The sequence below is a fragment of the Dromaius novaehollandiae genome, chromosome 16 (genome assembly GCF_036370855.1).
Source record: "Dromaius novaehollandiae isolate bDroNov1 chromosome 16, bDroNov1.hap1, whole genome shotgun sequence".
Lineage (NCBI taxonomy): Eukaryota > Metazoa > Chordata > Aves > Casuariiformes > Dromaiidae > Dromaius > Dromaius novaehollandiae.
Window position 1 is genome coordinate 3,658,068 of NC_088113.1, and position 11,243 is coordinate 3,669,310.

Genomic DNA, 11,243 nt, shown 5'->3' on the forward strand with positions numbered 1-11,243 from the left:
AGCGCTCTTGCTGGCAAGGCAGGCTGCGTAGCGAGTGTGACAAGCGTTGGGTGATTTCTCTCCATAGGTTGTGTGCACTCTGTGGGCGTTCAGTGAATACAGGCAGTATCTGGCCGCGCTCAGGACAGAGGCGGACAAAATGTACCGTTGAGAACAAGTAAGTAAAGCTCACTGTTCATAGGCACGTTTCCCGGTGCAGAGGGTTGGGGCTTTACTTGTTTTATCTTGGCAAGGCGTGAACTGAAGAAGCAGTGGGGGCTGTGCTGGTGGGCTGGGCATTCTGGTATGGAAACAACTCCCTGGGTCTGAGCTGAGATGGCACAGGGGTGGGGACAGGCAGGAAAGTCATCCCCGAGTGCCTGGAGTGCTGAGGCAAGCCCTTCTCTTCTCCCCTGGTTTGTGGCTGAAGCACAGCGCTGCTCTGGGCCAGGGTGAAGCCTCCACACGCAGGTGCGTGAGAGCGTGTTGTGGCAGAGGGGAGCTGAGAGCCGGTGTCAACTTTCAGAAAAGGCTTCGAGAACAACTGGCAAAATTGAAGAGTGGCCCCGAACTGCCACAGGGGATGGACATTTCTCGCCTGCGAGAGCGGCTGCTGTGGGAGCAACGAGAGAGTTGGAGAGCTGCAGAGCGGGACGTGAGGGCCAGGTAAGAGACAGGACAAGGAACGCTTGCGCTAGGAGCGGGACCGTGGCCCTTCAGCGAGGTGCCGGCTGGAGCCTTGCGTTCCACGGAAGACCGCCAAATTGCTGTGCGAGCAGATGCTGGTTGTGCCTAGAGTGGTGCAATCAGTGTTTGGAGCCTGGCAAAGGCAGCTGGAAGCTGTTTGGGGCGCTGGAGCCAGGAAGCCCAGAGCGGGACGAGGGCAGTGGCTGAGCAGGGAGTGGTCTGGGCAAGAGAGCTGCAGGCGCTCTGTTTCAGCCCTCTCTATTTGTCTGGAATTCAGCTTGTCTTGGAGCCAGCTGTTCCAGTGTGCACCATGTCCTAATCCTGAAGATGAAGAAATTTGGGGGCTGAATCACAATTCCTGCCTGTTTTTGTTGTGTCGTGAAGCTTATTCTTTAATGCATTTCTTAACTCTTCAGGAAGAAGAAACTCTGTCCAGCAGCAAGCTGCTGAGCTCCCAAGAGCCTGCTCGTCAGGAACTTCAGAGTCCTGAAGACAGCTTGAGTGAGCCATCGCAGGAGGAGCAAGACACTGAAAACCAAGGTATATACACGTCTGGACTGCAGTGCCCGAAGCCTCTGTCTTCCCTCCCAGGACTGCAGGCAGTGCTCTCCTTCCTTCTCAAACCTCCCCTTTCCTCTAGTTCAGAAGTCTTTTACAGGAGGCTCCAAGAGAAGAGCTCTAGCCTAACAGAGCCATGGCTGCTTTGCTGGCCCCCGTCACAGCACCTGAGGGGAAACAGTGGGGAGGGCTGGAGCCTGTGTGCTGACCAGAGTTCACGACAAGATTAAACAGCAGACAGAGGAGGTTTCCAAAGGGTAATGTCTCTAAGCAAGTGATGAGCATCAGTCATACTCACAACAGGAAGACTTTCTAGCTGAGGGATGATGTCTCGCTTAGCTTTCTATACCCTCTTGCCAAGGTAGAACTGCAGGCTTAGAAGTTACTCATTGGTGGCTGGTTGTTTCTTCTTGCAGAAGGCAGTACAGAGGATTCTTCTAGACAGCTGTGTCTCTGTCCTGAGACAAGAACATCCCTCTCTTCAGGAGCCTCTGAAGAAGACAATGACTCTGACTTGAAAGAGAGCAGAAGATTTTTGCAGGTATGACATCAGCATCCCCCTACATCTCAGAAGATAGCAGCTGTCATGCTCTGACATGGTTTAGGGGTACCCACTGATAGGGTTCAGAAGACTTTCTTCTCTTTATCCTGAGCCTTTCCTGCCTCACCATCACTGCCCCCTGCCCCATACTTAGTTCAGTCCTCTAGCTTCCTGGTGGAAGGGCTTTATTCTCAAAGCACCCAAATGAGAAAGAGCTGCGGGATGCCTCCGGGGTGTCTCCACCAACACATCCTGCGCCCACAGGCTCCGGAGCCTCATTTAATCTCTGACCCTTCCCCACGGACCTTGCCTGAGCTACGCCACAGGGGGCCTGTGCCCGACCTTGCTGATTCTGCCCTTGCCTTGCCCACCTGATTTCCTGGCTTGCCCGTGACCTGCCTCGTCGCTATGGGCTTGCTGGCAACTGCCAAAGTGTCAGCTGGCCCTGGTTACTGTCACCACTGTTATGGAAATTAGGCTTGTCGGCCACCATAACAGGGCTCGACCCTAGGTTCCCGCAAGTAAAGTTCAGAGCCAAATCAAAACAAATTAAATTTTAATCACGCGCGTGCCATAATTACAGCTCGAGCTGGGTGCCTCCTAAGAGGGACCCTAACATAAACAAATCCTGGGCAATTACAGTTTTTTCAACTTACATTTCCCACCCCTCACGCGATAGTTAGACCAATAGTAATTTTTTGGCCTGGGGTCTCCTGCTCCTCATTGGGTCTCATCATCATTCTGAGGTAAGCTGTTTTTCTCCTTATTTTTGTTTTTTGCGGTCTCTGATGACGGTTGTACCTCTGTTTTTGTTGGGTCTTACTGTTGTGTCTTAAGGTCCTGAGGAGGAGGTGATTCTAAATCATAACAATTAACACTGCCCCAGCAGTGAGCTGAGGCTTTGTCCCTCAAGGTCCTAATGCCCTGCGCTGGTCTTCTTTCAAAGCCTTGACACCCTCCCTTTCGGGGTGTGAGATACATTCCTGCAGACACCCTCCCTTTCGGGGTGTGAGAGGCAGGAATGCAGACTGCTTGTAACTTCCTTATCTTCCTAGCTTGAACCAGCTCTGAGGCCCTTTTCTTACTGGACTAAGTAAAAGTTCATTATTTTATCTAAGTGCGGCCTAAGGCTTCAGCGAATTTAGCTACTCATGCTAAGCAAATGTTATAGAAGTTGTGCTAAGCAGCTACCTCTAGACAGTTTCAGTTTGCTATTCTTTAACAGTTCCCCTCTTTGTTTTTATGAAGCATCCCTGCTAATACTTTAAACAGAGTTCTCAAAGCCTTGCAAGGCGTACTATCACGTTCCATAATCTTATGCATGATATGATCGTAAGCAATAGGCATAACACAGTTAAAGTTAGCACAACTACTACTGGGTGCAACACATGATTATAAACGCTGTTGTAGTTGGTGACCACCCTAGAAGAGTTTCCCAGCCATGATGTTCTCCGTCCCTTTTTATCCTTTCCGAGACGTGGTGTATCTCTTCCGCATCATGACGAATGGTGATTAGAGTTTTCTGTCCACTGTTTCGGATGCGTTCTAGCAGTCAACGCAAATCATCATGTTATAGTAGTTTCTTTACCAGGGTGAGATTCATCCCAATGGGGGTAGGTAGTAAATTTTGAATTAATGTATGAGTAGATTGTAACAATTGATAAGATCTAATAGGAGCTGAATAATTAAAGTCGCATCCCATAATCTTGGGTAAAGTTACAAATACAAATATTTGAGTGATGACTTGTATCTACAGCAATGTTATCTATGAATATAAGATTACAAAGTGTTCTTACACATACACATCCTTTTTTAACATATACAAGTACAGTTCAACTTTAGCAGCAAAAGAAGAACATAGTATGACAGTATATGGCCTGTTCCATTTAGGTTTTAACTTGGATTTTTGTGAAAATACTTTAACTAAAACTTCATCCCCAGGCTGTATACCAAGCACTTGTATGTCAGGTGGTGTGGATTGATATCATTGAGCATATATATATATATACATTTTTTTTTTAAGATTTTCAAACCTTTTTGCATACTTAGAACATACTGGGTTAGTCGTTCATCTCTGTCTAACAGGCTGGTCTTAGCTGGAATAATAAGTCCCTAGTACAGCTAAATGTCTCCCGAAGAGAATTTCTGCTGGTGTTAGTCCTATGGGTTGCCATGGGACATTTCAAACATGCCATAGAGCTAAGTTTAATGCTTCTGGCCATTTTAGGCTAGCACGTGTGCATATTCTTGCTATTTTTTCTTTTAATGTTCTATTCATTCTTTCTACTTGTCCTGAAGATTGTGGGTGATAAGGGGTACATAGGTTTCTTTTTATTCCTAATGATTTATATAACTGAGTGATTATGCTGGCCGTGAAATGGGCACCCCTATCTGAATCAATGGCTTCTGGGACCCCATACCTAGGTATGAGTTCTTTCAGTAAGGCTTTTACCACTCCCCCTGTGTCGGCCTTTCTTGTTGGGAAAGCTTCTACCCAGCCTGATAACTGATCTACTATCACTAACAAGTATTTGCACCCATTGGCGGATGGCATATCCGCATCATCTATTTGCAGCTTTTGGAAAGGGAAGTCAGCCCATGGTCGCCTCCCCTAAATCTGAGCTTGGCTTGTTATTTGAAAACTTCTGGCAGGTCGGGCAGCTATCTGTTATTCTTTTAGCAGCTGCATAAATTCCTGGAGCAGCCCATACTTTCTGTACCTGCTTAGCTATTGCCTCGGCTCTCCCATGAGCTTTATCGTGAAACCACCTAGCTATAGTAATTAAATATTTTTTTTGGTAGAATTGGTTTTCCTCCAATTGTCCATATTCCATCATCACTTTGTTTTGCTTCCCACTGCTCCCACTGTTTTTTCTCTTCCACTGAGCAGTCTTTTTCATACATAGTTTTGGGGTCTATTAAGTTTGGCCACTCGCTCTGGTCCATCCTTGGAACTGCCCCCATACATTCTTTCAGAGGCTGTCGAGCTGCAGCTTTTGCAGCAGCGTCGGCTAAAGCATTTTCTCTGCTAATTTCTGTAGTGTCTTTAGTATGGGCTGGGCAGTGTATTACAGCAATTTCTTTGGGCAGTTGAACTGCTTCCAGCAAATTACGTATTTCTTCTCCATTAGCTAATTTCTTTCCTGATGACGAAAAGAATCCTCGTTCTTTCCATCACATCCCTGTTGCGTGACATACTCCAAATGCATATTTAGAATCGGTATAGATATTTACCCGCAGGTTCTTACCTGTTTTTGCTGCTTGGGTCATTTTTGAGTGTACGCGAAAAAATAGTCGGAGACCCAGTAAATCCCTGTGGCAGCCTCGTCCAAGTTAATTGTTGTCCCTTCTAAGTGAAAGCAAAGAGATCTTGGCTGTCTTCAGCTCTCAGTATACTAAAAAAGGCTGCTGTTAGGTCAATCACAGTAAAATAAGTTGCCCAATGAGGTATTTGTAGTAAAATGGTTGAGGGGTCGGGAACTACTGAATGTGGAGCAACTACATGTTGGATTATAGCCCTTAAGTCTTGTACAAACCGATACTCCGGATCACCATCAGAATCTTGCCTGTTCTTTTTAACCGGCAGAATCGGAGTGTTGTACAGAGATTCACAGACTCTAAGGATACCCAGTTTCAAAGAATGATTGATTTGTTTTTGGATACTCTTCTCTGCTTCCTTTGGGATAGGGTATTGTTTAACTGCAGGAGGCAATCCCCCCTTTGTTTTTATCGAGACTGGACTAGCTGATTTCAGTAGTTCCACATCCATTCCTGAAGAGCTTCATAACTTTTTAGAAACTGATTCTAAACTTGTTGGAATTTGCAGATTAGTCGACTCTGGTTCTGGTGTCTTAGCCAGAACACATGAGCCCATAATTATTAATTGTATCCCTTCCGGCTGTAAACAGATCTGCGTATCCAAGGCTTGCAGGAGATCTCTCCCTAAGAGGCAAGAGGGCGAGTCTGTGGAAATTATAAAACGTCCCCACACTGTTTTACCCCCAATAGTGAGCAATAAGGGCTTAGATAACATTCGTTCACCTTTTCCCATGACTCCTTGCATCACTATTTTGTCTGATGACTTGCATCCTTTAGGCTCAAAATTTAAAAGGGAAAGGGTGGCTCCAGTATCTACTAGAAAGGGAACTTCTAAACCTTCTATATTTGCCATTGTCTGCCCCTCAAAATTCAAATCTATATCCCATAAATTTACCCCAATTTCCACAGTATTTTCTGAGTCTCCTATCTCCTGTCATTGTGGGCTGACTGGGAATTGCCTGGTCTCATTCTTAGTGTTTGATTTTCTCATGCTGGCCCCTCTATTCCCAAGTACACGGGGCCTCACTGGGCATTCCTGCTTCCAGTGCCCTTGTTCCCCGCAATAATGACAAACATCATTAACTCTCAATTGTACACCACGTTCACTTTGATTCCATCTACCTCCTCTGGTTCTGCCGCGCCCCCTCCCCTTGCCAGCCTGGCATATGCTCTTTAAAATACTTTTGTGTATCAGGGGCTGCTTGATCTATAAAAACACTAATTGCGAGAGCATCGTTGAAGTTTTGTGGGGTCATTCCTCCATATTTTAGCAGGGCTTACCACAAAAGTCCCCATAGTCGTGGGGGTGTTCATCTAATCACTGTCCGCATTCTTGCACTTCAATCCAATTTACTCCTAACTCTCTGCATGCTCTAATTACTTCTGCTAAATTCCAAAGTCCTGTTTGACACACAGCTCTATCTCCTGCATTATTACAATCCCAATTTGGATCATTTGCTAGCCAGAGGTTTCTATTCCCCCGGCTTGCTGCACTTCTTCCACATCTTTAATTATCTTATCCCATTCTTTTGGTTGAAATAATTCCCTCAAAAGAATTTGGGTATCACTCCAGTTTGGGTTGTGCCCAGTGCATATATTAGAAAATAACTGGACACATCGCTCTGCATCCTTTCTTAATCTCTGCATTTTACCCCCCCCCCCCCCATAAGGCGAGATCGCCAGGGTCCCGGGGTTGATTAGTAAATACCCACAGCACAGGAGGGGGGGACTGGCCCCTCCCTTTCCCCCCGGCTGTAAAGCGGCAGGGTTAGTCAGCACGTTGGGGATCATAGGATAGAGTCCGGCAGCCGGTGGAGTAGAGGGAGAGGGAGGAGGAGAAGGAGAAGTAATGACAGAGAGATCATCAGGCATATAAGGTGGAGCAGAAACTTTTGGAGCACAGTCCGGGGTACTAGTATCTGCTCACACAAGTGTTACCTTCGGCAGGTTTCTTTCCTCCCTCCCTCCTGGCTCAAATGCTTCCGTGCCCATGCCCAGTTATCCCAAACATACCAGTAATCCATTAGACTTGGAAACCTGTCTTCTAGACGATTTCACAAGGAAGTTAGTTCCTGCTGATCAGAAGTCCCTTGCGGTGGCCACCATTCTGCTGGGTTTCCCTCCTTTGTCAGGAATGGGCAATCCTCCTGACACAGCTGGATCAACCTTTTTTCCTTAGATTTTTTTGGTACTCCAGTTTTCCAAAATTTTGGCTAAGGGCGTCCCCTTTTCTATGCCGAAATTATTCCCCATACTGAGTTTCTGAAAAGTGCGTCTTAAGCAAGTCAGGCAGCGCACTTCCTTACCAGTAACACCAGCCCCTGTAGCTGGTGCGATCACACTCTCTTTCTCTCACTCTCTGGGAACCGCACTCCCACCCCCCGAGTCTTTAACTGCTAGGACTGCTGTCCCTGCGCAGCGGGCGGCTTCCTCAGCCGACGGGCGCCCCGGTCGGTTCCCAGGCTACACACACACACACACACACACACACACACACAGAGAGAGTACTGTTCACGCTCACACCAGTCTCAGTGACTCTAGACTTCTGTCTTACAGTTTTGCAGTGCGCCTTATGCTGATCAGGCTGTGCATCCCTGCTCCGGCTGGACCAAGCTGGGACTTACAACCCACTCAAACCCTGGGGATGGGACTCGCACCCGTCCCCCTGGTACGCCTTACAGTGGCCAGCCCGTGTACCCCCCTGCCTGGTACGCCTTACGGTGATCAGCCTGCCTACCCCTTACAGTGCACTGTTACCAGACCAGAATTTAGAATTTAGGCGGGAGTTTAGACTCACCTTCTCGGTGCCTCTCGGTGCCAAAGATCCCAGGTGAACTCACCCGATGGCACCAGATGATCGTTTGGAGACGAGAGACCCCGACAGTGGTCGCCTAGGGTCCCATCTGGGGTGCCAAACTGTTATGGAAATTAGGCTTGTCGGCCACCATAACAGGGCTCGACCCTAGGTTCCCGCAAGTAAAGTTCAGAGCCAAATCAAAACAAATTAAATTTTAATCACGCGCGTGCCATAATTACAGCTCGACCTGGGTGCCTCCTAAGAGGGACCCTAACATAAACAAATCCTGGGCAATTACAGTTTTTTCAACTTACATTTCCCACCCCTCACGCGATAGTTAGACCAATAGTAATTTTTTGGCCTGGGGTCTCCTGCTCCTCATTGGGTCTCATCGTCATTCTGAGGTAAGCTGTTTTTCTCCTTATTTTTGTTTTTTGCGGTCTCTGATGACGGTTGTACCTCTGTTTTTGTTGGGTCTTACTGTTGTGTCTTAAGGTCCTGAGGAGGACGTGATTCTAAATCATAACAATTAACACTGCCCCAGCAGTGAGCTGAGGCTTTGTCCCTCAAGGTCCTAATGCCCTGCGCTGGTCTTCTTTCAAAGCCTTCACACCCTCCCTTTCGGGGTGTGAGATACATTCCTGCAGACACCCTCCCTTTCGGAGTGTGAGAGGCAGGAATGCAGACTGCTAGTAACTTCCTTATCTTCCTAGCTTGAACCAGTTCTGAGGCCCTTTTCTTACTGGACTAAGTAAAAGTTCATTATTTTATCTAAGTGCAGCCTAAGGCTTCAGCAAATTTAGCTACTCATGCTAAGCAAGTCTTATAGAAGTTGTGCTAAGCGGCTACCTCTAGACAGTTTCAGTTCGCTATTCTTTAACAACCACGTCTGCTCTTCTCATCCTGTTGGGGTACTGTGGGATGGCAGGATGCATCCCAGCCCGGCAGCATCGTCCTCCCGGCACAGGCACAGCTGCAGAGCTGGGGCCAAGCCGTGGTCCTGGGGTGCAGAGCAGCTGAGGGAAGCCCCACTGTACCTCCCCAACCAGGGCCCTCCGTTCTTCAAAGGGCCTGAGGAAATGATACGGTAGGACCCATCATGTGGGTCCTAACTCTGGAGGCCCAGCTTGGGTGTTGGGTAGGTCAGCAGGGTATCGAGAGGGAGCAGCAGGTAGATTGACACAGCGTTCAGGGTCTGGGCTTTAATCTCCAAAGACTCAGATCGTTTGGTGTCTCCTCAGTGTGGCTGGGGTCAGGTGAGAGGTGCTGCAGTACTGGGAGGACGGATACGCCGGGATGCTCTGTGGGGGGTTCACGCTTTTGGGATGGCATGCTCCCCCCTGGGCATGCTCCGAAGCCCATCCTTTCTCAGGCAGGAGACACCCGCATTTCTAGGACCCCCATGCGTGTCCCAGGCATGTGGTGAGCTATGGGAGAAGCACCCAGTGCTGGAGGCGTCCCGGCCTGCAGCTCTATTTGACACACGGCGAGACGTCGTGGGAATAACTGCCGCGATGTCCTGCAGGAAGGACAAACGGCCGGGAGCTTGATTGACTCATGCCTTGGCTCTGGGCCAGGGGCCTGGGTGGGGCCCGAGTCTGGGCTGCCTGGCACGTGCAAGTGAGTTGCGCGCTTCCAGGCAGGTCAGCATCCTTAGTCAGGACTTTTTTGATGAACTGGTTGTTTGAAAAAATCTGATTCACAGAAACAGAGAAGCGTTCGTGCGTCAGTGGCAGAGGCCCAGCTTGGAGCTCCTCACCGACAGCAAAACCAGTGTGAAGGGGAAGAGGACCAGGAGCGAGAGAAGCTGCAGGCTGGGTGCTGAGACGCTGCTCTGCTGCTGTGGCTGTGTGTGTTTTACCTTTCAGCGAGCACGTGTGACTGCGTGCCTGTATAGCACACTGATTTCCAGCATTTCTGAAGCAACTGTCCAGATTCCCGTGTGGGACAGCTGGGCCACACGTAAAATCCGTAAGCTGTATGGCTTAGGATGATCTACTGGCCCCTTCCCACAGCCCACACGTGCGCGCGTGTACAACCACGTTACCCTCCTGCGGCAGCAAAGCCAAAGACTGCTTGCTGGTAGTTAATGGGCTCCTTAGCCTTTCGCAAGCCGGGTTTTGTTGAGCTGTGTGTCTCTCCTGTTCGATAAAAGCCGTATCTGGGGCTGCTGAGGAGCTCCTTCCAGCAGCAGTCTCTCAGAGTCCTGTTGAGACCTTCTGATGCTACTTTCACAGCTGATTTCCATCCCCTGCTTGAGCCTGTCCTGGCATTTTCTCTGCATAATCTCTCTGGTCCCCTGAACTTCATCGTTAAGCAGCTATTATTAGACTCATTTCTTGGCATAGACAGGAGCTGTGACAAAGCCTGCAGGTCTACTTACAGAGCGCAGTTAGACGTTTTGTTAGTTGCATTAATTAAATTGATCCCTTCTGAAAAAATAAAAGACCTTAAGAGCTCACGTTCAGAGTGTGGAACAAGATTCCCAGGCTGCAAGCATCCGGATAACAATCCATCGGGCTTCCTGCGGTGCTGTGTCTATTCAGGCACTAATTAGTGCTCAGCGCCCAGGTGAGGGCTGCTGTGCAGAGGCACCGCCGGCTCTCCCCGGGCAGCTCCGCGGGAATCAGGGAGGGCGGCCGAGGGGCTGCCGGGGGCTGTCGGCAGCAGCGGGGCCAGGGGTGGTAATGAGCTGGGCACAGAGGATGCGGACACACAGACACACAGACAGACGTACACCCCAGGAGGGATCCAGCCCCAGCTGTGCTGGGCATTTGCTGCCAGGCTTCTCAGCCAGAGCTCCCCAAACCTGGTGTGGCTTTACATGAGGGTCCTGGCAGAGCGAGGAGGGGGAGAGAGCAGCATCAGTCACCACCTTTCCCATCACTGATCCCGCTTGCTTGCGCCCCCTCTGATTAGCAGCCCCTTCCTTACGGAGACTGGGCTGTTGCAGAGGACGAGCAAGGCTGGTGGCACGCCGTCCCCAGGATTACACCGATGCGTATTGCAAGCCCGGTCTGCCCGACCTGGCATCGGTGGGCATGTCACCATCCCTACGGTGCAGGGCTAAGCCCTGGGAAAATGCTGAAATGGATGGAGAGGGAAATGGCTGAAGAGATTCAGATGTGCAATATATGGTTGACTGACTGATTCATCCTTTGTTATACAGGAGATGCAGCGAAATGGTATTGCCTGATCTTAAAATCACTGAAATCTATCACTCTCTTAACTTGACAGCACTTTCTCTTTGCTCTAGGATGTAATTTGTTCTTGCAAAGTTTCTTCCTTCTCAGTCTGGGTTCTCCTCTTACAACATCCCTACAAGAAAGTCACAGTCACCTGGACTCTCCTGACTTCAGTCAG

The 11,243-nt window shown here is 49.0% G+C and overlaps 1 long non-coding RNA gene across 1 annotated transcript; it reads left to right on the top strand.

Moving 5' to 3' along the window:
* The first annotated feature begins 957 nt into the window (after positions 1 to 957).
* Positions 958 to 2,393, top strand: LOC135330085 (uncharacterized). The gene is made up of 2 exons (XR_010391843.1): positions 958 to 1,206; positions 1,641 to 2,393. It is a non-coding gene; the product is annotated as an uncharacterized LOC135330085 (long non-coding RNA).
* The last annotated feature ends 8,850 nt before the right edge of the window (positions 2,394 to 11,243 follow it).